The following is a 24,896-nucleotide window of genomic DNA, read 5'->3' as shown; positions in this document are numbered from 1 at the left end:
AAGTGAAACTGATGAGAAACGACAACTACTTCGCACCAAGAATGGTCAAGATAATGCAAGAAGAAGAAAGTTTAAAATGAAGCAGTAGTGAGCAAACACAAACAGATTTCCTGACAGTTTGCCTAATAGTGAAATTGATTAGATCCGTAATGGTTGTTACTGGGGGAATTTAATAAGAATGCAGATTCGTTGCCATACTCCACAGAGATGTGGTAAGTCTTGCATAGGTCTGAAGAATAATCTACATTTTTTTAAAAATTTTTTAAATTTTTATTTATTTATTTTAGCGTTTATTTATTTTTGAGACACAGAGAGACAGAGCATGAACGGGGGAGGGTCAGAGAGAGGGAGACACAGAATCTGAAACTGGCTCCAGGCTCTGAGCTGGCAGCACAGAGCCCGACGTGGGGCTCGAGCTCATGGACCACGAGATCATGACCTGAGCCGAAGTCGGCCACTTAACCGACTGAGCCACCCAGGCGCCCCGAATAATCTACATTTTTAACAAACACCCAAGAGACTCGGATGCTGGTGATCAGCCAGCTAAGTGAGACCACCTTTGGAAGACCTTTCCTCTGAACCCCCAGATAGGGTTGTTGATTTAGGATTTGGGAGCATGTTGGGGTCTCGTTCAAATAGTGATTCTTCTCTCTTTCTCACAGACAATACTCAATAGGATCATTAAGGATAAATCAGCTTTGCTACTCTGCCACCTAAAGAAGCATTCTACATTATTATTAATCAGCAGAACCAGAAAGTTCTGCCTCCGCAGAAACTGATGAATGCAGGTGTCTTCTACCCTGGCAAGGCCATAGAATATCAAATTGAAATTTGCAAAAATAACCTAAAGTGACCAGAATCACATTTCTATCCTTTATATGAAAACCCACTTTGGGAATGATTTATCACTGCTTATAAGAGTGTAAAAGAACAACCAAAACAGATTTTCAGAGAATGGTTTGTATGAGGAAACAAGAGGATATTAAGAAAAAAGTGAAAACAGTTGGGTGCAGCAAAGATAATTGTTGATTTCAGACTGAAAAAGGAAAAACTGTATATATTTGAACTTCAAAATATTTTTTTTTAACCAGAGGATGAACAGAAGCTATCCAGAATATCAAATCCAGAGAGCAGCTTTGATGTATTTTGCTGTTTCCTAGGTATGTGGATGACCTCTTTGGATGGTTCTGTGACAAATCATTCTTAAATTACCTTTTATCACCACTACAACTTGCCAGATCTTAACTATCTTGGTACATAGTTGGGTTGATTCTCAGAGTAGGTACAGGTCAGTCCAGTTTTTAATGTGAGAAGCCAGAAAGTCACTTTTTTTTGTTTTTTGTTTTAAAGAAATTGTGACTACACAGGTACTATATTTCACCACAAGAGGGCGCTCTGGTGCCATCTAGAAGCAAACAGGTAGTTTAACCCCCAACTCCCCTTCATGGTTTGTTTACGAAACATACAGTCAATTTAGAGAAGCCCGCAAAAACTAGGTAATGTTCTGATTTGGAATATTTTGTTACAAGCATTTATTCATATAAAGGTCTCAGAAAATTCTAGACAACTTGTATTCATTTTGTGACTTAATCCAACCTGTGTGTGTGTGTATATGAGGCGCTTTGTGTATAGAACCAGTGTTTAGAACCCAAATACCTTGAGGTGACTAGTGCCAGCCAGTGACAGTTTTCACCAAAGATAAAATGCAAAAAGTAAGGATATATACAACCTGTCTGTCCACCTGTGTGCACATATGTTCATTTATTCAGCAGACAGCTTTCTAGCACATACCATCAATCAGGTATTGTTTTAGGTACCAGGGATGTGATGCTGGGCAGGAAAAAGGCACTGAGACTGACAACCCCAGATTAGAAAAAGTATTGTAATTTCTGATCTGTGAAATCAAAAGTCTGAAAACATACTTGAGGATATCTATCCATAAAAGTCAACCTATCAACCTATATAATATCAGTCAGTGAGTGAAGAATAGACTTTTTTTTTTTTTTTTTGCCTCCAGATATGACCACACAGTTAATCTGGTTTAGCACTGTCCACAAAAAATTTCTATGATGATGGACATTCTGTGTCCGTACCACCCAGGCTGGTAGCCTCCCCCATATGAGCTGTAGTCCACTTGAAATGTGACTGGTGTGAGTGAGGAAGTGTATTTTTTTTTTTAATTTTTTTTTTTAACATTTATTTATTTTTGAGACAGAGAGAGACAGAGCATGAACAGGGGAGGGGCAGAGAGAGAGGGAGACACAGAATCCGAAACAGGCTCCAGGCTCTGAGCTGTCAGCACAGAGCCCGACGCGGGGCTCGAACTCACGGACCGTGAGATCGTGACCTGAGCCGAAGTCGGACGCTTAACCGACCAAGCCACCCAGGTGCCCCGAGGAAGTGTATTTTTAATCTTACTTGGTTAATGTAAATAGCTACCTGTGGCTAGTGGCTCTTGCATCAGCCAGCACAGGCCCAGTTGGTCAGGCTCAGGTAGTGAGCCATTTTGCCTTTTAGTTTCCAGTGTGTCCCATGTCCTTTGGCTTTTTTGTTGTTGTTGTTCCAATAACTGGCAGAGCCAGCCTAGCTTCTATTCACTCTTATTTCCAGACTTAATTTCCCTGCCAGCTTGAGAAACAAGGAAGGGATTGCTTTCTGAGTCATTGTTGATGTGCCTCAGATGGCTACACACACAGCTTTCAGTTTGATCACAAAAGACAACTACGTGTACTTTGTGCCTGTGTGTGCATGAGGGTAAACTGGTTGCAATATTGAAAGACCAAAAGCTGTTTCTGATGGGAAATATTGAATCAGCAGAATTGGAAACACAGCTGTGTGGTTCTGATGGGGACCTACTTTCTTCTGTCAGTCAGTGCTCACTTAGCACTCATTGTGTGCAGGGCATGCGCTATGCCAGGCTCTGTAGGGAGACCTCAAGGAGATGCTCAGCATAGGTTCTTGAAACCTGTCTCTTATTTGTCTCTGTTGATTGTCTTTAGGAATTTAAGAAGTTCGTAAAACAGTGAAGCGGTCCAGGTCTCTAGCAAGAAGAGGGACAGTGTACAGGGAAAGAGGTGAGTTATATACGAGAGGACAGTACCTGTCTGCGGGTTGTTTTCATCAGCGGTATGGTGGCCTGGGTCTTGCCTGGTTCCTGAGCCCAGTGGCACCATTTGCAGGACAGCTGGCCGAGGGAGGACAGAGTGCAGTCGGAAAGCAAGCCCCTCCCTCCAGCCCCGTGCTCCCACCTCTGCGGCCAGGCACTCAGGCATTCTGGAGGTTCTCTCCCCATGCCCCCTAGTCTCCAGCCCTTCCTTCCCCCAGTCTGTTTTGACAGCCTCCTAACTGGCTTTTTTATCCCCTCTCCACTCACCTTCAGATCACCCTAGAGGACTGTCTGGTCACTGCTCACAAATCCTGATCACAATGGGACTCACAAAGCCCCCTTTTGCATATTGGATTCTTTTCCTTCTTTTTAATTTAGCCTTTCTGTGTGTTTTTGAAAGCGGGGTATTGCTTTAGGTTTGTCTTGAATTTTGTCTGGAGTTTCTTGGACGAGGGAATTTAGACCATGGGTGTTTGTTACGAATACTCTGGTGGTATATTCTCTCCTGGCCACATCTGCCGCGGCTGGGTCCGGGTGTGGTCCTGGGCAGCCTGCCACCCTGGGGCTGACTCCATTTCTTCATCTGTAGAAGAGGGATAATTATGATAACACTGTAGGATTATTGTGAGCATTTAAACCTCATGGTATGTTCAGAGTTTTGGCAAAGTACATGGATAGAGGAGGGGGTTCAACGTGCTAACAGCCATTTGGTTGTTAGTATTCTTTTTTATACTAGTTGGTTTTCGTTTCTTGTTTGGTCCTCCTCCAGCTTACGCGAATTGAAATTCGTTTCCCTTTAGGTACATCTATTTAGAAGGCAAATTCCTTCATTAAAAACCCACCAGGATCATGTGACTGGCAATTCCAAGGTTTATATACCCAGGAGAATTGAAAACCTGGATCCACACAGAGGCTTGTACACAAAAGTTTAGAGCAGCATTATTTATTGTAGCCAAAAAGTGGAAACAACCCAGGTGGCCATGATGAATGAATGGATAAACAAAATATGATATGTCCACACTAGGGAATATTATACTCAGCCATAAAAAGGAACAAAGTCCCGATCAATGCCACAAACACATTGGCTGAACCTTGAGGACATTGCGCTGAGTGAAAGGAGCCAGACCCCGAAGGTCACATACTGTCTGATTCCTGTACATGAAATGTAGTGAGTCGAGCACACTTCCTGGTTCATCCAGGGGATGGGCAAATGGAGTGTACCCTATGCCAGGAAGTGTGTCCGACTCTGCAGCCAAGAGCTCTGCACCTTGTCACTCTTTTGAAAAGTGTTTTGCAAACATACTTCATGCTGTCCTGCAAATGTCCGTGAAGATCCAGGCAGAATTTAACCATTCATAAGCTTATTGATGTTTTTTTGTTTTTGTTTTTTTTTTTGCAACTGCCCTGATTTCTTGAAGATCATGGTTATCACGTGTTTGTAAAGTAAGTTGGCATTTTCAGTCACATTCGATACATAACTGGCTAACGCTGTATCTGATTTAGTCACAGAGTAGTCCTTTGGTAAGAGCCAACATACGACAACGGGACTTTTGGGGGATGGAAGGGACACTCTGGTTTCTTCCTCATTTTTCTGATATGTCTGAATTTCTCGCTTCCACACTCCTTAGAGGGGAAAGTTGTCTTTTTGCTTCAGACTGCCAGCCTTCTGCTGGGAGACAAGAGGCCATGATCCCCACTCACTAACTTAACACAGGAAGTGAAAAGTATCACGCAAATTGCTGCCGCTCTAATTTCTGTCTTGCCTCTGCCTCTTAAGTCATTGGAGGCATCCATTTGGCTCTGCTGTAACGGACCCCTAACGTTCTTCCAGGAGAAATACTAGAGCTTTGGAGAGACACGAACCCTGGGGTGTATGAATGGACTGCTCGAGAAGTGTTAGTGTCGGTTCTGGAATGGGTCATAGGGTCATAGGTACTTATGCTGAAAGGAAGTGTCAAATTTTCCATAGTCCGAGCTTTCCAGAATCTAGTTGGCTGCTTGCCTCTGAGTCAGAAATTCTTTTCTAAAATAAATGATTTGGAACGCTCTTATCTTTACACGCAGACATAGCGCTTCAGTTCCTCCTGCCTGGGAAAGTTAGCTCTGCAGCTGAAATCCGGTACATGGTGTTGTCCTGGTTTAATCAGCTTCCAGAAACTCATTAAATCCCACACTAACTTTGTAAGGAAACAGCAGCGTGTATTAGACTCCTCTTTTGTTCCCCGCTTCGATGCCATTGTTTATTTTTTTTGCCTTTTTTTGTTTCCTAGTCTTACCTCCTATTCTTTCTTCTTAATTTTGTTTGGTCAAAGGCTTTCTTTTAACATTCGGGTTCCATTTTGACTGTTTCACCTTGGTAGTAATTCTGCTTATTCTTTCTTCCTTTTTTCTTTTTTTTTTAATTTTAATGTTATTATTTACTTTTGAGAGAGAGAGAACGAGCATGAGCAGGGGAGGGACAGAGACAGAAAGGGAGACACAGAATCTGGAGCAGGCACCAGGTTCTGAGCTTTTAGCACCGAGACCGATGTGGTGCTTGAACTCACAAACTGCAAGATCATGACCTGAGCCGAAGTTGGACGCTTAACGGACTGAACCACCAAAGCGCCCCTCTTCCTTTTTTCTTTCTTCATTTAAGAACCCCTTTCCAGTGAGCGTGCTTTTCTCCTGTAGGGATTGCAGTTGAAAAGAAAACCTAGTTGCCTGGAAATTCATGTCACTAGCCATTGCATGACCTTTCTTAAGTTGAGTGAATGAATGATAAAATCATAAAATACTTAGTGTATTCGTCAGGGTCTCCAGAGAAACACAACCAGTATGATACACATGTGATCCTTGAACAACGTGGGAGTTAGAGGCCCCCCTTCACCCTGTCCCATGCCGTCGAAAATCCGGGTATAACTTTTGATTCTCCAAGCACATAACTAAATTAAATCCCATAACTTCTGGTCTACTGTTGACCAGAAGCCTTGCTGATAATATACACAGTTGATTAACACTTATGTTGTATGTTATATGTATTATATACTGTATTCTTTACAATGAAGCAAGTTAGAGAAAGTGGTACTAAGAAAATTGTAAGGAAGAGAAAATGCATTTATAATACTGTACTATAAAAAACTCTGTGTGTAAGTAGACCCATACAGTTCAAATCTGTGTTGTTCAAGGGTCAGCTGTGTGTGTGTGTGTGTGTGTGTGTGTGCGCGCGCGCGCGCGTGTGTGTGCGCGCGAGCGAGCACAAAAAGGACTTCTTATAATGAATTGGCTCATAGGATTATGGAGGCTGGAAAGTACAAAATCTCCAGAGTCAGTGCCCCAGTTTGAGTCCAGAGGCCAAAACTGCTGTAGATCCAGTAAGAGCTGATGTCCTAGCTTGAAGGCCATGAGGCAGGAGAATTGGCTCACTTGGGGGAGGTCAGCCTTTTGTTCCATTCAGGCCTTCAACTGATTAGGTGAGACCCATCCACATTAGGGAGAGCTATCTGCTTTACTCAAGTCCACCAATTTAAAATTTTTTTTAATGTTTATTTTTGAGACAGAGGGAGACAGAGTGCGAGTGGTGGAGGGACAGAGAGAAAGGGAAACACAGAATCCGAAGCAGGCTCCAGGCTCTGAGCTCTCGGCATAGAACCCATCGCAGGGCTCGAACCCACGAACCGCGAGGTCATGACCTGAGCTGAAGTTGGACGCTTAACCAACTGAGCCACCCAGGTGCCCCTAAGTCCACCAATTTAAATGCTAATCTCATCCAGAAACACCCTCACAGAAACACCCAGAATAATGTTTGACCACCTACCTGGGCACCTGGTGGCCCCATCAAATTGACACTAAAATTAACCATCACAGGCAGCTGTTGCTTTCTCAGTAGCCTGGAGTTGGAGTTGTGTGCTGTTTGATTTGAACGGGAGCTGAACCCAGAGAAAAGGGACTGAAACCTCAGTTTGGAGCTATGACTTTATTTTGCAGGTTTTACGCCCCTCTGCTCTGCTCTTCTGGTCATGGACCCTCTTACCACGTTTTGTATGTGCTCTTTTTCTTGGTCATTGGTCAATGGCTTCTCATTCACTATAGGAATTGCTCCAGATGTCCTAATTTTTTAAGATCTTTCCCTAACTCCTGACCCTTTGCTTTCTGCTTGAGATCTGGCCTCTTCTTTCGCAGACGGGAGAAACTGAGACTTAGGTCTGTTACCTGGCCTGAGGTCATACGGCTATAGGATGGTCAAACTGGGATTTAATTTGGAGCGATTGGGCTTGTCAGTCCTGGGAGCCTCTTGGGAGCCAGGCACCAAGCCAAGCGCTAAATGCTCTCGTTTTCCTGATGTCTCTAACCTTGATGCCTGTGTCCTTCCCATTTCTGGAAGGGCTGCAACCAGTATTTCCCTGACCCTCCACACACAACACTGCACTGATCTTAGCGTCCAGTACCTGCCCTTGGTGCACAGGCCTCTGGCACTTGGCTCCTGTAATTTTCTTTCCTGCTTATTTTCCCCCTTTATATTCGTGGTATGTAAACCTAATTCTGTTCTTTCATCCTAAAAGCTCTCCCTTGACCCTGTGTCCCTCTTGAGCTGCTCCTGATCCCTTCTTTTCCTTTTATTCCTCAGTCTTTATTTTTAACTCCAAATAACTAACTCCTTAGCCTGCTGAGACCCAAGCTGCTGCTATCTGCCCATCCACTGAAACTATTCTTGGCAAAGAAATGGAGAGCATCCTGTTCAGTCACATGTAGCGGCCGCCCTGCTTGACTCCGTCGCATCTGTCACTGCTGACCATTCCTTCCCCCAGGAACTCTCGTTCCTCCTGGTTCTTGCGCGGCACTCTCCGTCTTCTGTGCAGCTGTTCCACTGTGGTCCTCACACTCGACTGTACGACTGTGCGTGCGTGAACATCGCCCCAAGGGCTTGCCGGCCCCACCCCAGGACTGCCGATTCAGCAGGTCCAGGGTGGGCCCAAGGGTTTTGCCTCTAACTGGACTGCATTGATGCCGCTGCCGCTCCAGAGACCACACTCTCGATGCTGACATTGCAGTTTTTCCAGAATGTTCTCTCATTGTGAGTTCTCCTTAGTGTCATCCTGTCTATCTCATGGATTCTGGTGTCATTTATTTTCTGAAACTCAGTCTCTCATTTCCACATCTCTCTGGTCTGGCAGGGAGATGTCCTTGGGGATTATCTTCAGTGGCATTTGGGTTGTGACAGTTCTGTGCTGAGTGGGGCAGTCCTGTGTCTTGCAGGATATTTGGTCCCACCTAAGCACTGGAACAACCAAGACACCCCCCACTTCCCCATCCCCCCGCTTCCCGCACATTTCCAAATGCCCCCGGGGGTGTGGTGCCGTCCCAGTTGAGAAGCACTGGACTCCCCCATCCTGCACCTCCTGTATCCTAGCACACACCCCATCAATCAAGCAGAGACCTCTCCTTTCTCCCTCAACCTCCCTCCCTTTTAATTAGTCACCAATTCCATCCATTTAGTTCTAAAACAGCTCTTAATCCTTGATTTTAAGTACTTCTGTAGTTAAAAGAGCAGGTTTTAACATCCGGCTCCTTGGCAGGGGTTCAATTAAAATCCTCATTGGGCCATTTAGTAGCTGTGTGACGTTAGGCAAGCTAACTAACCTCTCTGAGTCTCAGCATCTTCATAAAGAGAAGATAAGAATTCCTTCACAGGGTTATTGCGAGGATTAGCAGTGAGGTCCAAGCACTTTTCCCTGACACAGACGGGCACTCAGCAAATAACGGCTGTCCCTAGGGGCCTGATGGTTTCTGCGTTAGATCACTGCAGCTGCCCCCTGCCAGCCTCCAATCTCTGTGCCCCAGTCCTTGCCCCTTGCTTTTTAAAACACAGCCTGGCCCAGCCACTCTCTGCTTAGGAATCTTCATGGATCCCTGTTGCACATACAGTTAAACTCCTTAGTGTGGCCTATAAGGCTCTTTTGATTCCAACCCAGTTTTCCAGGCTTAACTCTTGTCTTCCTGTCAACCTGCTTCCTCTGTTCACCACCAACCCCCAGCTTGCCCTCTCTCTCTCTCTCTCTCTCTCTCTCTCAAAGATTCACTGTCCCCACCCCCTCACATCTCCATGTTTCTCCTTTGCTTAGAAAGTGCCTGCTCCTTCCAGGCCAGCTCAAATGCCTTTCCCTTTCTCTTTCTCTTTCTCCTTCTCCTCCTCCTCCTCCTCCTCCTTCTCCTTCTCTTTCTCTCTGGAGTCTTTCCCCTGCACCTCCTTCCGTCCTCGTTCCCACTGTGAGATGCGTGTCTCTCTTCTGGTGTGTGTTTTGTCTACCTGATTTCCAGTTTCTCCTTCACTTGCTGAGCGTGATGTGGTGGAAAGGGCACGGGCTTTTTCCCATGACACCTTTTCCCTCGGGCTGCATGGTGACTCAGCCACCCCCGAGGGGGAGCACGTTGGCACACGCCCCGCTGTGGATGAGTAGTGTTTGGGTTCCCGGATGTGCCTCACGGACTCGGATGAGATCATATCATTAAGGCACCTGATAGAGTTCTCAGTGGGGAATAGTTGGGCAGAATGCCACTGGGGGCTCTCCACTTCCCTTCCCCTTCCCCTTCCCCTCTGAGCATCACTCGCCAGCACCATTCCGATTGTTCCAGTGTTCTGTTGCTGCCTGAACCAGTTACCACAAACTCAGTAGCTTGGATGACATGTTTCCCATCCTACGGTCTGATAGGTCAGCAGTTTGCCCCCGATCTCACTTGGTAAAATCAACGTGTTGGCAGGTTCCTTCCTAGAGCCTCCAGGGGAAGATCCGTCTCGTCACTCAGTTTGGGTTGTTGGCAGAATTCACTTCATAAGGTTGTAAGACTGAGGTTCCCGTTTTCTTGCTGGCTTATTGGCTGGAGGCCATGCTTAGCGAGTAGCCGTCTGTCGCTGGTCCTTGCACGGAGCTCCCTAGGGCTTAGAGCCAGCCACAGGGCACCAAATCTTCTCACTCGGCCACCTCTCAACACCCGTTTCTGCTCCTTCCGTGTGATTGTAACGGGCTCACCTGGATAATCCAGGATAATTTCCCCATCTCAAGGTCCATAACCTTAATCACATCCATAAAGTCCCTTTTGCCATGTGAGGTAATACATTCACAGGTTCCAGGGACCACAGCGCAGACATCTTGAGGGGCCCTTATTCTGTCTGCTACACCTATCCTCTCTCTGAACTCTGAAATATCACAAATGTTTTTCCCTTTCTTGATGATCCTGTGGTCATTTTCTTCCAAAGAATCCTTTGTCTCTGCAATAGCAGGCACCTCTTCTTGGGCATGGTGAGCGACGTGGTTATTGGTTGTTTTTGGCAGCCCAGAACTGGTCCTCCTCCCCTGAGTGATGGTACCCCGATCCTCCAGCCCCTGTTCTCAGGGTAAGTGGGGTGGTGCTGAATCAGTCGGCCAGCTCGGTGGTGGGCCGTGACCACACAGCTTAAGAGTGATTGGGCCAGGAATGGGGACCCGACAGACATCAGGCTACTGAGACATTGACTGGGGACTTTTCCTGGAACTGTTGGACAAGAAGCCTTTCTCCTTTCAGTGGGACAGACTGCTGGATAGAATGGCATCCCAGAGATGGAAGTGGCTTTCTTGACCTCACCAGGCTAAGAAAGAGCCTGCCAGAGAATGAGGCCAACCTGAAAAATCAAAGCAGACCTAAAAAATGGAGACCAATAGATTTGTGCTGACCTAGTTTGAGCCCCTGGATTTAGAATTTTCTGAAGCCTGATGTGCACCTGAACTTTTAAGTTATAATGTAGCAATAAATTCCCTTCCTTGCCTTAGCGGGGTCAGGTTGGGTTTGTGATGACCATGTGTCGTGACTCGGGCAGTGAGTGAAGGTGGAATCACAGGGTTTATGTGTTCCGATAATGTAGCTCTGTCTTCTGGGTCTTCATGGAGATTTTGTTGAAAGACCTTATACTACTTGTGGGACCTGTTATTGTTTCTCTGGAATTTATGTGAAGGTCAACTGCTCCCACAAATTCGTGGAAGAAGCTCTCTTTAGTTACACATCTAGTGTCAGTGGCTGCTTATTCGTTTAAAAAATTGTAAGTAGTTTTGTGCCTATGTAGCTGCAGTAGGAAGGCATGTCTGCTTCTAGGGAGATGTTGGCAAGACCGTGAATACTTGCACCCATGAGGCCAGCCAGGCTTTGAGGGGCTATAACACCCAGCCAGGGAAGGAAGGAGCCCTGTCTGCTCTGCTCCCCTCTGGCCTGTCCCTGAGGCAGTCTGCTCAACAGACGCAGCGCTCACAGCCAGACCTAGAAGGCCACTCAAGCACTAACACATGCGTACGTCCAGGAATCCCCCAGTATTTGAGGAAAACCCAACATGCTGAACGGGGAGGCAGTAAACCCAGCAAATGAAAAAAATAACATGGAAGAAAACATGAATCTGACAAGTGGAGTAAGGCTTTTTGAAAAAATAATACGAAGATTCATGTTTATAGACAAAAAGCTAGGTATCTTGGGTATGGTTAAACACTAAAAGGTGTTGGTTGGTTTCTAAGAAATGATTTACCTCAATCTAATTTAGCATTTTAATAAATCCTCCAAGGGGAAGGGAAAAAAAAATGAGGTTAGAGTGGGAGAGAGCCAAAGCATAAGAGACTCTTAAAAACTGAGAACAAACTGAGGGGTGATGGGGGGTGGGGGGGGGGTTAGGTGATGGGTATTGAAGAGGGCATCTTTTGGGATGAGCGCTGGGTGTTGTATGGAAACCAATTTGACAATAAATTTCATATATTAAAAAAATAAATAAAAATAAAATAAATCCTCCAAAAGCATGTTAATATAATGTGCCTAGCACAGTAGTTTGCACACACATGAAATAGATATTAGCTATTCTAATGAGAAAAAAAGCAAGTTGAACAGTATTATAATATGTGACTATATTATTAAAACAGAAAGCAAAACTCCACCTTTTTATATAGAGCTATATAGTAAATGCTTAGGAAAGGCCTGGAAAGAGTTACTGCTGGGGAGGCTCAGGGTGGGGAGTGAGGAATGGTCTGCAAAGATTTTTACTTTATTTTTTATTATTTTTAAAAAAATATTTTTGAGAGAGAGAGAGAGAGAGAGAGAGAGCGTGCGAGCCAGGAAGGGGCGGAGAAAGGAGGAGACACAGAATCTGAAACAGGCTCCAGGCTCCAAGCTGTCAGCAGAGGGCCCGACGCGGGGCTCGAACCCACAAACCACGAGATCATGACCTGAGCCAAAGTTGAATGCTTAAACAGATTGAGCCACCCAGGGGCCCCACAAAGATTTTTATTTTAGCTGTATGTTGTGTAAACTTTACAGTGAGACTGTATTCAAGCCCAGTATTATTTTAATTAACACAGATTTTTTTTCTTTTCTGGAGGGAGGGGGCTTAAGTAGAGGAAGAAGTAATAAAATCCCACAAAAGTCTGCTATTATAGTCTGGTCTGTAACATGGGGATTTGTTTTATTCCCTCAGCCCCGGTATTATACGTGACTTTTAAAATATCCTTTGTATTAATCCTTGTTAATTTATAATCACCATTTAATCCAGTGTTTTTAAGATGTGGGCCAGGATTCATCCAAGGGTGGTGAACCCCAGGTAGAGGGTTTCCATCAGCACTTTCTTAAAAAAAAAAAAAAAAAAAAAAAGGGAAAGAAAGAAAATAGGAGACAACAGAGCAGAACAGAATCGAATAAAATAAAACTGTGTGCTTCACAAGCTTTAAGGTTAAATACTGTTTTGTGAAGCTTTGTCACGTGAAATGTATTTCTCGTGAGGCCTGTGGCCTCAAAAGTTTGAAAAATCACTAATCTAACCCATTTTCTTCCTGGGAGGCTGCGAAACAAACCTGAATATTTTTTTTTCCCTTTGGTGTATTTGCGGAGTATGTTGTCTTGAATTATTAAACACTAAAGAAAAAGAGAAGCAGGCACGGCAGATTCATTCTTGCCATTTTCTCACTAAGTTCAGTTTTTGGAAGAGCAGAACCAAGAGCAATTGTAAGTGACAGAGAAACGTAGTCTGCTCCTTCTAAGTGCTCATTAGCACTGGTAAAGAGCCTTTCCAAGTGAGGTTCAAGAGGCTTCTGGGTTCCAAAGCATTCCTTTGTAACTTAACGAGGAAACTGACCAGCAGCTAAAGAACTGCTCTGTCAGTCTGGATTTCCTGTTACCAAACATCAAAAAGAGACATTTAGAATCATGAGTATTTCAGATTTGTCAATAAAGGATCAAGAAGTCCTATCACACACATGGAAGAATTTGGAAGGTGAATTTTCTGAAGTCACGGGTCTAAGATAGATACACAATTTGTCTTTGCTGTGCAACAGTATAGTTATATTTGTTCTTATAAACCTAACACATGGTATTAAGCACACACACAGAATATGTTTAATAAGAGAAATTTCTGAACTCAACGCACATGACCTACATTTATACATGGAGACTTAACTATCCCCTCTCGCTTCTTTCCCTGATCCCAACCAGCTCATTTTACTCATTCTCTTTTGGAGCTAAGGTAGCTCTTTTTTTTTTTTTTTTTTTTTTTAAGTTTTATTTATTTATTTGTTTTTTTGAGAGAGGGAGTGCATGTGGGTGAGGGGCAGGGAGAGAGAGGGAGGGAGAGAGAATCCCAAGCAGGTTGTGCACCATCAGTGCAGAGCCTATATGAGTTCATGGGGCTCGAACCCATGAACTGTGAGATCATGACCTGAGCCAAAGTCACACTTAACCGACTAGCCACCCGGGCACCCCGAGGTAGCCTTTGATGCATCCACTGCACTGTGTGACTTATAACTGGGGTGTGGGAGAGCCTCAGTGTGAGGGAGGGAACAAGATCTTGCTCCAATATGTCAAAAGCCAAGTTAATTCAGTTATCTTTCCTATCTGTTTTCTAAAAAGAGAAGATCTTAAATAATTCATGATCCCACATAACTGTGTTATTTTTATAACACATTACTCTGCGTGTGTGTTTGTGTGTGCGTGCACGTGTGTGCATGCGCGTGCACCCGCATGTGGTGTAATACAATAATTTTTAATGTCCTGTTTGGTATTCTGTTTTCACTTAGCTATTGCATTCTTACTTAGTGTGCCTAATTATCTACTATTGATTTTGCTGCAAGTGTTTGGTGTATTTCCCTTTAATAGAAAGGAAATAGAGCTAGATATAGATGATCATGTTATTTGTTTCTATTTTTACTCAACGAAGCAGTGCTTCTGCTGTTTGGCTTTAAGAAGCGGTGAGTCCTAAATAGAAAAACAGCAGCCAGTCTTGCCTTATTTACTACTGAAAGAAATCCCACCTGCCAGTATGCTCAGACCCAAGTTCTGTTTCCAATCCATATTATTCCTTGGAATATTCCACTTAGACTGGTGATTGGAAAAACTGTGGGTTTGAATTCACACTTCTCATGGTATTTTGCTAGTGACCATTCTGAGAGCAGGGCCTGGCGTGGCTAAAAGCCTTCGTGTTCTAATATAATGGGGGGGGGGGGTGGCTAGGGAGTGCCCTTGTGTCTTGGCTTGAAGGGGTAGCAAGGAGTCGAATCCCAAGCAAACCCTCCAGTTAGCCCTGCCTATGTACAATGTCAAATATTTCCTTCCCCCAATGCCATCACCTCGAGGTGTCTAGGGACCTCCTCTCCTTGAAGAGGCTTTATGTGTGTTTGGAACATTAAAACATAAGTCGGAAACAGACTGACTCCCGGGCACAGACAGGTGCCCCCTGTCTAATGGTGGGTGGAAGATGGTTAATGGATGATGGGCATCCTGGTATTAGAGAGACAGGGTTGTGGATACACTGTTGGTTGTCTCTCAGCGTAGTCCAGATTCCTTTTCCTTTCATACCCTGTTAGAAGGGCTCATCACCCACAGTAGAGACTAAATATGTCAGATATTTCTGGCCTCCACTGTAGCTAGGGAATGGTATATGACCCAGTCAAACCAATGAGATGTAAAGGGAAATCTGCTGAAGAGCATGTAGGAAAGATTTTCCTCCCTACTAAAAAGAAATATGCACAAGAGCCCTTCTTCCCTGTCTCCTTTCATTATGTGTTTGGATGCAGTTGCATGAGGATGTGATGCTTGGAGCTGTGGCAGCCATCTTGCATCAATGAGATGAGAAGCCTAGAAAAAACCCAGTCCTCTGAGATAGCAGAAGAGAGAGCCTAGGTTCTTAATGACAAATTTGCATTTTAAAAACTTGGGGAAATAATATTTCATCAAAACCATACATTTATTATTAGGGGTGCCTGGGTGGCTTAGTCGGTGAATGTCTGACTCTTGATTTCAGCTTGGGTCATGATCTCATGGTGTGTGAGATCAGGCCCCGTGTTGGGCTCTGCGCCGACAGAGTAGTAGGACCTGCTTGGGATTCTCTCTCTCCCTCTGTCTCTCTGCCCCCTTCCCCATGCACCTGCTCTCTCTCTCTCTCTCAAAATAAATAACTTTAAAAGTAAAAACTTAAAAAAACTACCCATCGATCATCAGTTATTTTAAAAGTGCACCACATTCGCTTGACATCTCCAGCACCTTCCACTCTCTGGGCAGTGATATGGCTGCTCTGTTACCCACAGGAGTTTCCCTTTGGGTGACTTTCCCCCCTCCCTCTCAGAGGAGCAGATTTAACGGAGCCCTGGTGCTTTTCTCCCTTGGCATTTGTCTCCTTGGGCCTTTCTCTTGGGCATGTGGGCGGCAGCTGCGGGCTCCGACTGAGGAGACGGGCGCTTATTCTGGGGAATCACTTTGGTTTTATAGCACCCAGAGCGGCTCGAGCATTTCTTTACCCATTAGCTGTTATTGACCCATCATGGAGTCTCTGAAGTTTTGACCTGGTGTGAAATCCTCGAACTGACAGGGCCTCTGAAACACAGCTCATTTCTGCCCTTATCACGAAACACTTCTGCCTTCAAACTGTCTTGGCAGATGGACAAAGGGTTTTATGATTCCACCACACTCTCTCAGCTTGGTTACTGGTATGGTGCTCTGGTTAGAAGTGCCCACCGGTTGCTCACCAACTACATGCTGAATCTGGATATTCCTGAAGGGAGGTCTGAGTGTGCCGAGCAAGTATATCATTCATTCTTTTCCTAAGTGGACATTTATTGAGTGCCTGCCATGTGTAGTCACAGGATATGCAGGAGATACAAAGCAAAAGAAAAAACTCCAGCCCTGGAGAAGTTCATGGGTTTGTTTCTTTAGCAGTAGTGGAAGGATTCAAAATGTCATTTGCTCTCCAGCTCAGGGGTCCCTCTTGGACCTTTCCTTGTGGACCGAGGATCTTTATGTCCTGCTGGGGCCAGAGGATGTGAAGGCAGCTGCCTAGGCTAGAGATGCTGGTGATGATCTAGAAACCTGAGTGGGGCCCAGAGAAGGTAAGTGCAGCCCCAGAGCCACCTGGTGGGTGGTCTGCTGATGGTGTTGGGGAAGGAGACCAGCCATTGCAGGGGTGGGGAGCGTTTGGGGATGCCCGAATTCCAAAACAGAAGAAAGGCTGAATTTCTGTGAAACAGGAACATCTCAGAGGAGATGGGGAGGGAGGGGTTCCAAGTTGGCAGACTTTCCAGAAAAGAGAAAGCTCTCTGTTTTCCTACACCTCTCACCTGGCATTCTTCCTCACCCCAGGATCTGGAGGGAGTTCAGACTCTTTCCATTCTGGGGCCTAAGGACAGAACTGAAGAGTTAATATAAGTATCGTGCTGAGAACGATGCCTGGCACAGAGCGAGGGCTATTTAAGTGTCTGTCTTTTGTTGTTATGCTGCTATTTTCGTTCCCAAATGATCAGACAGATGGACCTGGACCTTCCATTGGAAAAGCCACTCACTAGCGGTGGTCTGAATTCTGTGCAGACAACTTGTGGGCAGAGGGCCCATCTCTACACCCCGCCCCCCAGCCCTTACTGATGTCATGTGGCTAAATCCCTCTGCTGCCTGTTTTAGGAGGCTGGGGGAAGCTCCCAGACCCCATCCCTTCCTCAGAGCTGGGCCAAGTGGGGGCAATGAGGTGTCTGCTATGAGTAGTTCTGGTTGGCATCCATGTAGCAAAGAACCCCAAAGACACCTCAAGGTCCAGAGATGCAGTGAAAGGAGGCTTGACTGTGCGAGGAGGTGAGGAGGGTGGAGAGGGGCTCTGGAGTATTCGAGAAGCATCGAGGGGTGCCTGGGTGGCTCGGTTGGTTAAGTGTCTGACTTTGGCTCAGGTTGTGATCTCGCAGTTGGCGAGTTCGAGCCCCACATCGGGCTTGCTGCTGTCAGCGCAGAGCCCTCTTTGGATCCTCTGTCCCCCTCCCTCTACCCTTGCCCTGCTTGTGCTCTCTCTCTCTCTCTCTCAAAAATAAATAAACATTAAAAAAAAAAGAAGCAGCAGCATTGAGAAGTCCCAGCTCACCTCACTCTTGGAGAGCGTGCCCTGTTACTATGCAGAGGGAAGCTTTCTTTTCTCACCTTCTTAGTGGTGTGGGACCTGTTCTCATGGGTTAACCAATCCTCCTGAGCCTTAACCAGGACTTCTCGAAAGGCTCCCAAGAGTTTGGAAATTGGATGGAAAATCCTCTAAACCAAGTACTTGAGGGCTCCCCTGACAGTAGGGGGCTCCAGTCACCCACATGACAAATGAAAAGTAAATGTTTTCATTAGAGGAGCTTTGTGTTGGTAGCATGTGGAACGTAGAGTTTAGGACACATGCTTAAACCTCTTTTACTGAGGAAATCTTAAGGGACTGTCATTATAGAAAGTGCTTAAAAAGTAAAACGAGCGATTAGAGTGTCCAGATAGGTAGCATGAGATAATTATTGAACATTTTATAATTTTATCTTCAGCATTTATAGGGGGCTTAATAAGTGTCAGACTCTGTGCTTAGTGTTTTGCATCTGTTATCTCTTTTAACCTTCATAGTAACCCTGTGATGAAAAAATCATGAGTAACTAGATGCAGGGTCACGGTCACTTGCCCAAAGTCACCAAAGTTTGCCTTGGCTCCAAAGCTGTGTTCTTAGAACCGTTAGAACTCACTGCTTGGGAAATCATTGGTTTCCCTGTGAATAGTCACAAGTGTTCTGGAAACCAGTCAAGGCTTTTATAGGAAGCCTCTTGTTTGGGACTTTGAGGGGCAGGGAGAGAATATTGACCATAGTCTGAAGAATAAGAAAAAAAAAAAATGGTCTCATTTCTTCTGAAATCTAATGTCAGGGGGTCGGGTCATTTCAGCCAAAGTGGATTTTTGTCTCTGTTGACTTGGCCGGCCATAGGTGCACTTTTGGGGTCCATGTTTTCAGACGCAAAACCCCTTTCTCCTCCGTTACTGGTTTGGGATTAGGCCAGGAGGAAGGGAATGCCAATTCTGGGCCAGGCTGCTCTCCGGCTGCCTTGGGGCAGCACCCCCGCCTCATCCACTCTCAGCCTGTGGGCCAAGTGGGGGAACGAGCCCTGCCTCCCTCCAAGCTCCGATCAGAGACAAACGTGCCGCATCACTGCTGTCGGGGTGCGCGGGGGACCCCAGGCCCTGAGCAGAGAGGTAGCTGTGTGCAGGACTGCAGACCCACTCAGCCTTCCTTTTAAGGAGGCCTTGTAAGAGGCATATTTTTGAGACTGATGCAAAATCCCAGGCAGCGACATTCCTTCCAGTGACTCAGCCCAGTAGGTGGAAGTGACTTTAAATAATGACAGTATCGACCATCTTCCCCCTCCCGCAGTGTCACACAGCAGCAAACACAAACTCTCAGCCCCGCACCCGCTGTGTCAGCTGCTCTACGCGAGAGCAGAGTGGCTGGGGTAAAGTAACGCATCTGTTGGACAATGTCCTTCTCCTCCCCAGAAACAAGCCCAGATAAACAAGAGTGACAAAAGGGTCACTCTGTACACCCCCCTCTCAGAGTGAAGCTAGCCATAATTCTAGCTGCCACCATCAGGGAAGAGGCCGCTTGAGTTCATTAGGAAGGGAAGCCACCCAGTCTCAGTTCAAAACATTTAGAAACTGGGAACATCTTAGAAAGAGACTGCGGTAATTGGATCGGCAGCGTCACACGTCTCTGTAGACAGAACAAAAGGGACGTTGGCTCAGGAAAGGGGGCACAGGTCATGCTGGGTTTGGATCTAACAAGTTTCTCTGTGTTCCGCGTAGACGTTGATTCACTGAGCCCGAACAGTGCCCAGCCACGGCCCCTGCCTCGAGGTGTCCTTGACCCTAGGTGCCTCCAGAGGTGAGGGGTCAATTGGGGACTTTACTGGGGCCTCTGGAGGATTGCAAGGACCAAATAAGAGTCAAGGTCCTCAAGCTGGCAGTGGGAGGAGAGGAGGATGGTTTCTTAGCAGCCATGAGATGGGAAGGGTCCGAGGGAAGACTCCAGAATAGTGTCCTCATCAAAGCCCCTTGCTCCATATCCCTCAACCTTACTCACTCCAAAGCCAGAGGCCCCGGATTGGGCACTGGGCCAAAACGGATTTATTTTGTGTGCATCATTTTAAGGAATATCCAGTGTGTACTGTCAGAACAAATACAAACTAAAAGCAGATTCAATTCCTCCTGCTGAAAGTAAAGGAAGATATTTCCCTTCTCTCTCTCTCTCTCTTTTTTTTTCCAAGCATTGATTTTAGGAAACTTGCCATTATAAGTGCCTTCTCCCATCTTTGAAAGATGCACATATCATTTAAGAAAATTTTTTTTTTTAATATTTATTTTTGATAGAGACAGAGCGCAAGTGGGGGAGGGCCAGAGAGAGAGGGAGACACAGAATCCAAAGCAGGCTCCAGGCTCTGAGCTGTCAGCACAGAGCCCAATGCGAGGCTCGAACTTGTGAGCCACAAGATCATGACCTGAGCCGAAACCAAGAGTCAGATGCTTCACCGACTGAGCCACCCAGGTGCCCCGAAAGATATACAAATCGTTTTGAAGACTAGATTGGCATTTTGCCAACGCTGTGGCCCAGGAGTGTCTCTGTCGGGGACCTAGGCCCCATGTCTTTGAAATGTGAACATCAAGGGAGACAGTGCTCTGTCTTAGGCGGGAGCGTAGGAGCCTAACTTCAGTGAGCACCTCTCTCTAAGCCTCAAGATAACCTCCTATCATGAAGTCGGAAGGTCCTTTCTCCTCTGGATAAAGCCAGTTAGCTAGCACACAATGTCCTCAACTACCAGGTAGAGTTAGAATGCACTACCTGTGACCAATGGTGCCATCACTTCCCCATACTTGAGAACTAGTGATGGTTTGTCTTCAGAACACGTATGGAACGGGTCGTGTCTGCCTGGCTCTATAAAAGAGTGAGACTTTGTTCTTTCTCTGCAATTCGCAGCACATTGTGCTGCACATCACATTCTGGCTTAATGCTTATTCAGTAATAAAACTGATCTTATTCTGTACTACGTTTTGGAGAGAATTTCTGGGTTAAATACCTTATGCCTGTTCTGTGTCTGGCCTCCCGCACTCAGTCCATATTTATAAGTACAGCATACATCACCTTGGCCTTTTATAGCTAACGTTCTCCTAAAGGACCCAAACATTTGCCAAGAGATGACCTTAGAGCTCTGTGAAGGAAGGATCAGATATATCTACTTTCATTTTGTGGTGGTTCCGGAAGGTGTGGGGCTAGTCTGAGACTGGAGAAAGGTCAGGGAACTGTTTTACGAGGGAACTGTTAAATCCCTCAACTCCAGGACATTCCATATCTGCTGCCGTCTTACCCATCCCACAGGAACCCACACCATTTGATTTTCACTGTATTATAATCTTACAATTTTCTTTTTTTTTTTTTTTAGAGGAGGGCTCTTTATTTTTCTTTGAAGTTCTTAAATTCTATTTATAATTTTCTTATCTAATCACCTGCAGTATTCACATTTCTCCCCAATTCCTGGTCACGATCTGCACCATCACCTTTGACGAATTCTTAACAATGCAGCTTGCTCTCCTTCTAGACATATGTGCAAGAGAAAGACTTGTACAGTAATGTTCATAGCAGTTTTGTTCATGGTAGCCAAAACCTGGAAACAACCGAACGCGTCTCAACAGGGGAATGGGTAAACTAGCTGTGATGTATCCATACTGCAGAATACCACTCAGCCACTGAAATAGACTATGGATACATGCAGTCACATTAGCGAATTTCAAAAACATGACACTGGGCTAAAGAAACCAGACGGAACAAGAGAAATCACACATACTGTGTGATTCCACTTACATAATGTTCTATAATAAGCAAAACCAATCCGTTGTGACAGAAAGCAACTCAGTGCTTGCCTAAGGTGGGAGAGGGGGAGGTTGATGTTAAATGGGCGCGGGGAACTTTTTGGGACGGCGGAAATGTTCTTTATCTTGATTGGGGTGGAGGTTGCACAGATCTATCCATTTGTCAAAACTCTCTCTCTCTCTCTCTATATATATATATATGAAATGGGTGCAGTCAGCTGTACGTAAATTTTCAGGAAGGCTTATTAAGATAATTATAGGGGCTCCTGGTGTCTCAGTTGGTTAAGCGTCCGACTCTTGATTTCTGCTCAGGTCATGATCTGATGGTTCGCGGGTTCAAGCCCCGAGTTGAGCTCTGCACTGACAGGGAGGAGCCTGCTTGGGATTCTTTCTCTCTGCCCTCCCCCCCCCCCCCTCTCAATAAATAAATAATTAATGAAAAATGTTTTTAATTAAAAAAATCTAAAACATAATAAATGTTTCTTTATGCACAAAATCTGAAATTAACAGAAGACACACAAACTGTGGCTCACTTTCTCGGCCACGGCGGCCTGGTTTGCACGGTGCTGGGAGCACAGCCCGTCCGCAGACTCTGGGAACGTGTCACAAGCTCAGAGCTGGTGTCGAGGTTACCCCGGCCCATCTCCGGTCTCTGAAAGGACGCGAACAGAGGCTGGCTGACAGTAACACGCAGCTGGGAGTGGCGGGTCCCCAGAGCTCTTCCTCGGGGAAAGTCTGCCCTGTCAGAAGAATAACACGCAACCCACAGCTGGCAGGCAGGGTTCGCGATGAATCATGCCGCTTCTGTAAGAACGAAAGGGGTGTGATTCACACGTGTCACGGTTGATGGGAATATTAAGGGCTCCTTTCCCCAAGCGGGGGGGAAGCGGAAAACTCTCTTTAAATATTACACTTCTTTTCTTAAACAACTGCCATTTCAGCTCCTCCCCACTGACTCATTTGGGAGAAGAAATACGTGGCAGGTTTTGTATCGGTGAAATCAAATCCTTCCTCGGAACAGGACAGTGTAGGGTGCAGGGAAATCACCCAGATCTGGTCCCCGTTCACCAAAGGTGGGGGGGGACCCGCTCTCTCTTTGTGACGTGAGCCATGCCAGGTGAGGGCGGCGACATTGTCCTTCTCTGACTGGTCTTCCCACCCTCAAGGGTCGGGGTGGGGGTGGGGGGGAAGATGGGCCTCAGTTGTAACTTGGTGTTCTAACGTAGACATCATGAGCCAGCAGATGCCAGAATGGGATCCTAGGGAGATTGTTAAAAAGGCTTTTGCAGATCCGTCAGAGATGTCCACCCACCTTAGGAAAGCTTGGGAGAAGAAAGAGATGAAGCAGGGATGGGAGTGATGTGTGTGCAAGCCACGGGACACCCAGACTCCTGGCCTCCGGAACTGTGGGAGAACACGTCCCAGTGGCTGGAACCCCCAGCGGGTGCTACCTTGTTCTGGAAGCCCCAGCGAGCTGGCGGGAGAAAGAGCCCGTGTGTGTGAAGAAGGGTGGTGAGTCCCACGTAGCTGGAGGTGATGTGTGAGGAGAGGGCCTCCACGATCCCTCCGGCTGGGCTGTGGGCGGCTGTGACCAGCAGGCTGTGGGGGGTGGGGGGACTTCCATGGGGGAGCCTCCCAGCCCCGTGCTGGCCTTTCGCCACGGAAAGAGCATTCAAGAGTCAACCAAGAGATGAAGTGAGAGCACCGGGTCCCTCTCCTCTGTCTGCCTGGAGCTCCGGAGCTCCCATTTCCACTTTCCTGGTAACATGGAGGATGAGCGTGACCATGCCTGGCCTGTGCGTCTCTCGGGGTGCTGGTAGGGAACAGAGGAAACTGTGTTCGAAAACTGTATCTTGGGGCACCTGGGTGGTCCAGTGGGTGAGCGTCCGACTTTGACTGTGGTCATGATCTCACGGTTTGGGAGTTGGAGCCCCGTGTCGGACAGGCTGCTGTCCGCACAGAGCGCACTTCAGATTCTCTGTCTCGCTCTCTCTCACTGCCCTCCCCCGCTTGTGCTCTTTCTCTTTCAAAAATAAACAATTTAAAAAAAATAAGCCATCTTGTGGGGGTACCTGGCTGGCTCAGTCAGAAGAGCACTTGACTCCTGATCTTGGGCTTGTGAGTTCGAGCCCTACATTGGGTGTAGAGATTACTTAAATGAATAGAACTTAAAAAAAAAAAAAAATCTTGTGAATCACACGCACCAGGGTGTTAGACGCACCTGCTGTTGTCTCAGAGTTTCAGCAGAGACCCCCCAAAGGGAAAGAGAAATAATGCTTATGTGTGCAGGACTCTCTAAGCCATTATGAAATCAGCTTGTCACAGCCCCGGAGACCCCAGAAGAAGAGGCTCGGGGTGCAGCATGAGATGGCGGAGAGCAGCTCTCTAGGGCGGGAGCCGTTGCACTGTGAGGTGCCGCTTCTGCCCCTTTGCCTGTGACGGTCCCCAGCCCCTTCCCCACAGTGAGCCTGGTGAGACTCTGAGGCTTGAGAGCGCCCACAGAAACCAGTCAGGTGCCCTCTGGAGTTGGAGGGACAAAGGGACTGACCCTGAGCCACATTTCAAACCATGAATGCAGAGCCTGGATGGAGTGGCCCATGGTGGCAGGACGAGGAGAGAGCTCAGAGGGGGGGGCTTCTCATAGCTGCATGAGGACTCCATGGAAGGGAGCTGGCGCTAAGGCACCTTTATTAGTTTTTTTAATGTCTATTTATTTTCAAAAGAGCGAGAGAGAGGCAGAGTGCTAGCAGGGAGAGGGGCAGAGAGAGGGAGGGAGACACAGAATCCAAAGCGGGCTCTGGGGTCCAGCACAGAGCCCGATGCGGGGCTCGAACTCACAAACCGCGAGATCACAACCTGAGCCGAAGGCCGACGCTTAGCCGAAAGATCCCCCCAGGAGCTCCCTGAGTTACCTTTAAAGGGACTCTGCCTTGAAGGACTATCTGCAAGGCAAAGTGACCCCAGCAGAGTGACTCAGGATGGGGCAGAAGTCAGGGGCCAGGGGGGTAGTTATGAGTGGTCAGGTCAAGGAGCAAGCCCTGTGTCTAGTATTCCCTCACAGAGAGACCTCCGAGGAATCTGCAAAAGCTCCAGGTGGGAGAGAGTCAGCCTTGGGGCAGGTTGCACCCCTGAGTCCTGGTTCCTGACACGGCCTGGACTGGTCAAGTACCGTCCTGGGGCTTGCCGCCCTTACCGCTCTCCCCTCCCTGCTCCGAGTCTGGGGGAGGGGCAGGACAGTATTTGATGGAGGTGAGGAGTAGGGGAGAAGCCCACCATGCTCTTCCTCTTCTGTTTTGAGTTTTTGGTTTTTTTTTTTAATTTTTGTTTTTAATGTTTATTTATTTTTTGAGACAGAGGGAGACAGAGCATGTTTTGGGGAGGGGCAGAGAGAGAGGGAGACACAGAATCTGAAACAGGCTCCAGACTCTGAGCTGTCAGCACAGAGCCCGATGTGGGGCTCGAACCCACGAACCGTGAGATCATGATCTGAGCCGAAGTCGGACGCTCAACCGACTGAGCCATGCACGCGCCCCTGTTTTGAGTCTCTTAGCCCGAGTCGGTCCTGAACTTTAAATTGGTTGTGGGTTTATAGCTTTGATAGTAGACTGAACTGGACTTTGCAATAGCTGAAGAA

At 46.6% G+C, this 24,896-nt stretch overlaps 1 long non-coding RNA gene across 3 annotated transcripts in view; it reads left to right on the top strand.

The window, feature by feature from the left end:
* The window catches only part of LOC113600623 (uncharacterized), a 38,876-nt gene that overhangs the window by 1,412 nt on the left and 12,568 nt on the right, over nt 1–24,896 (top strand). For 2 of the 3 annotated variants that reach the window (XR_008292577.1, XR_008292576.1), the window contains exons 1-2: nt 323–3,074; nt 16,327–16,461. This is a non-coding gene — a long non-coding RNA (uncharacterized LOC113600623). Of the gene's footprint in view, nt 1–322; nt 3,075–16,326; nt 16,462–24,896 lie in introns of those variants that run through there. The other variant, XR_008292578.1, reaches the window with a different exon arrangement.

This window comes from Acinonyx jubatus, chromosome F2, assembly GCF_027475565.1.
Source record: "Acinonyx jubatus isolate Ajub_Pintada_27869175 chromosome F2, VMU_Ajub_asm_v1.0, whole genome shotgun sequence".
Taxonomy (NCBI): domain Eukaryota; kingdom Metazoa; phylum Chordata; class Mammalia; order Carnivora; family Felidae; genus Acinonyx; species Acinonyx jubatus.
Note: the sequence above shows the minus strand (reverse complement) of the source record. Positions and strands in the feature narration are given on the sequence as shown.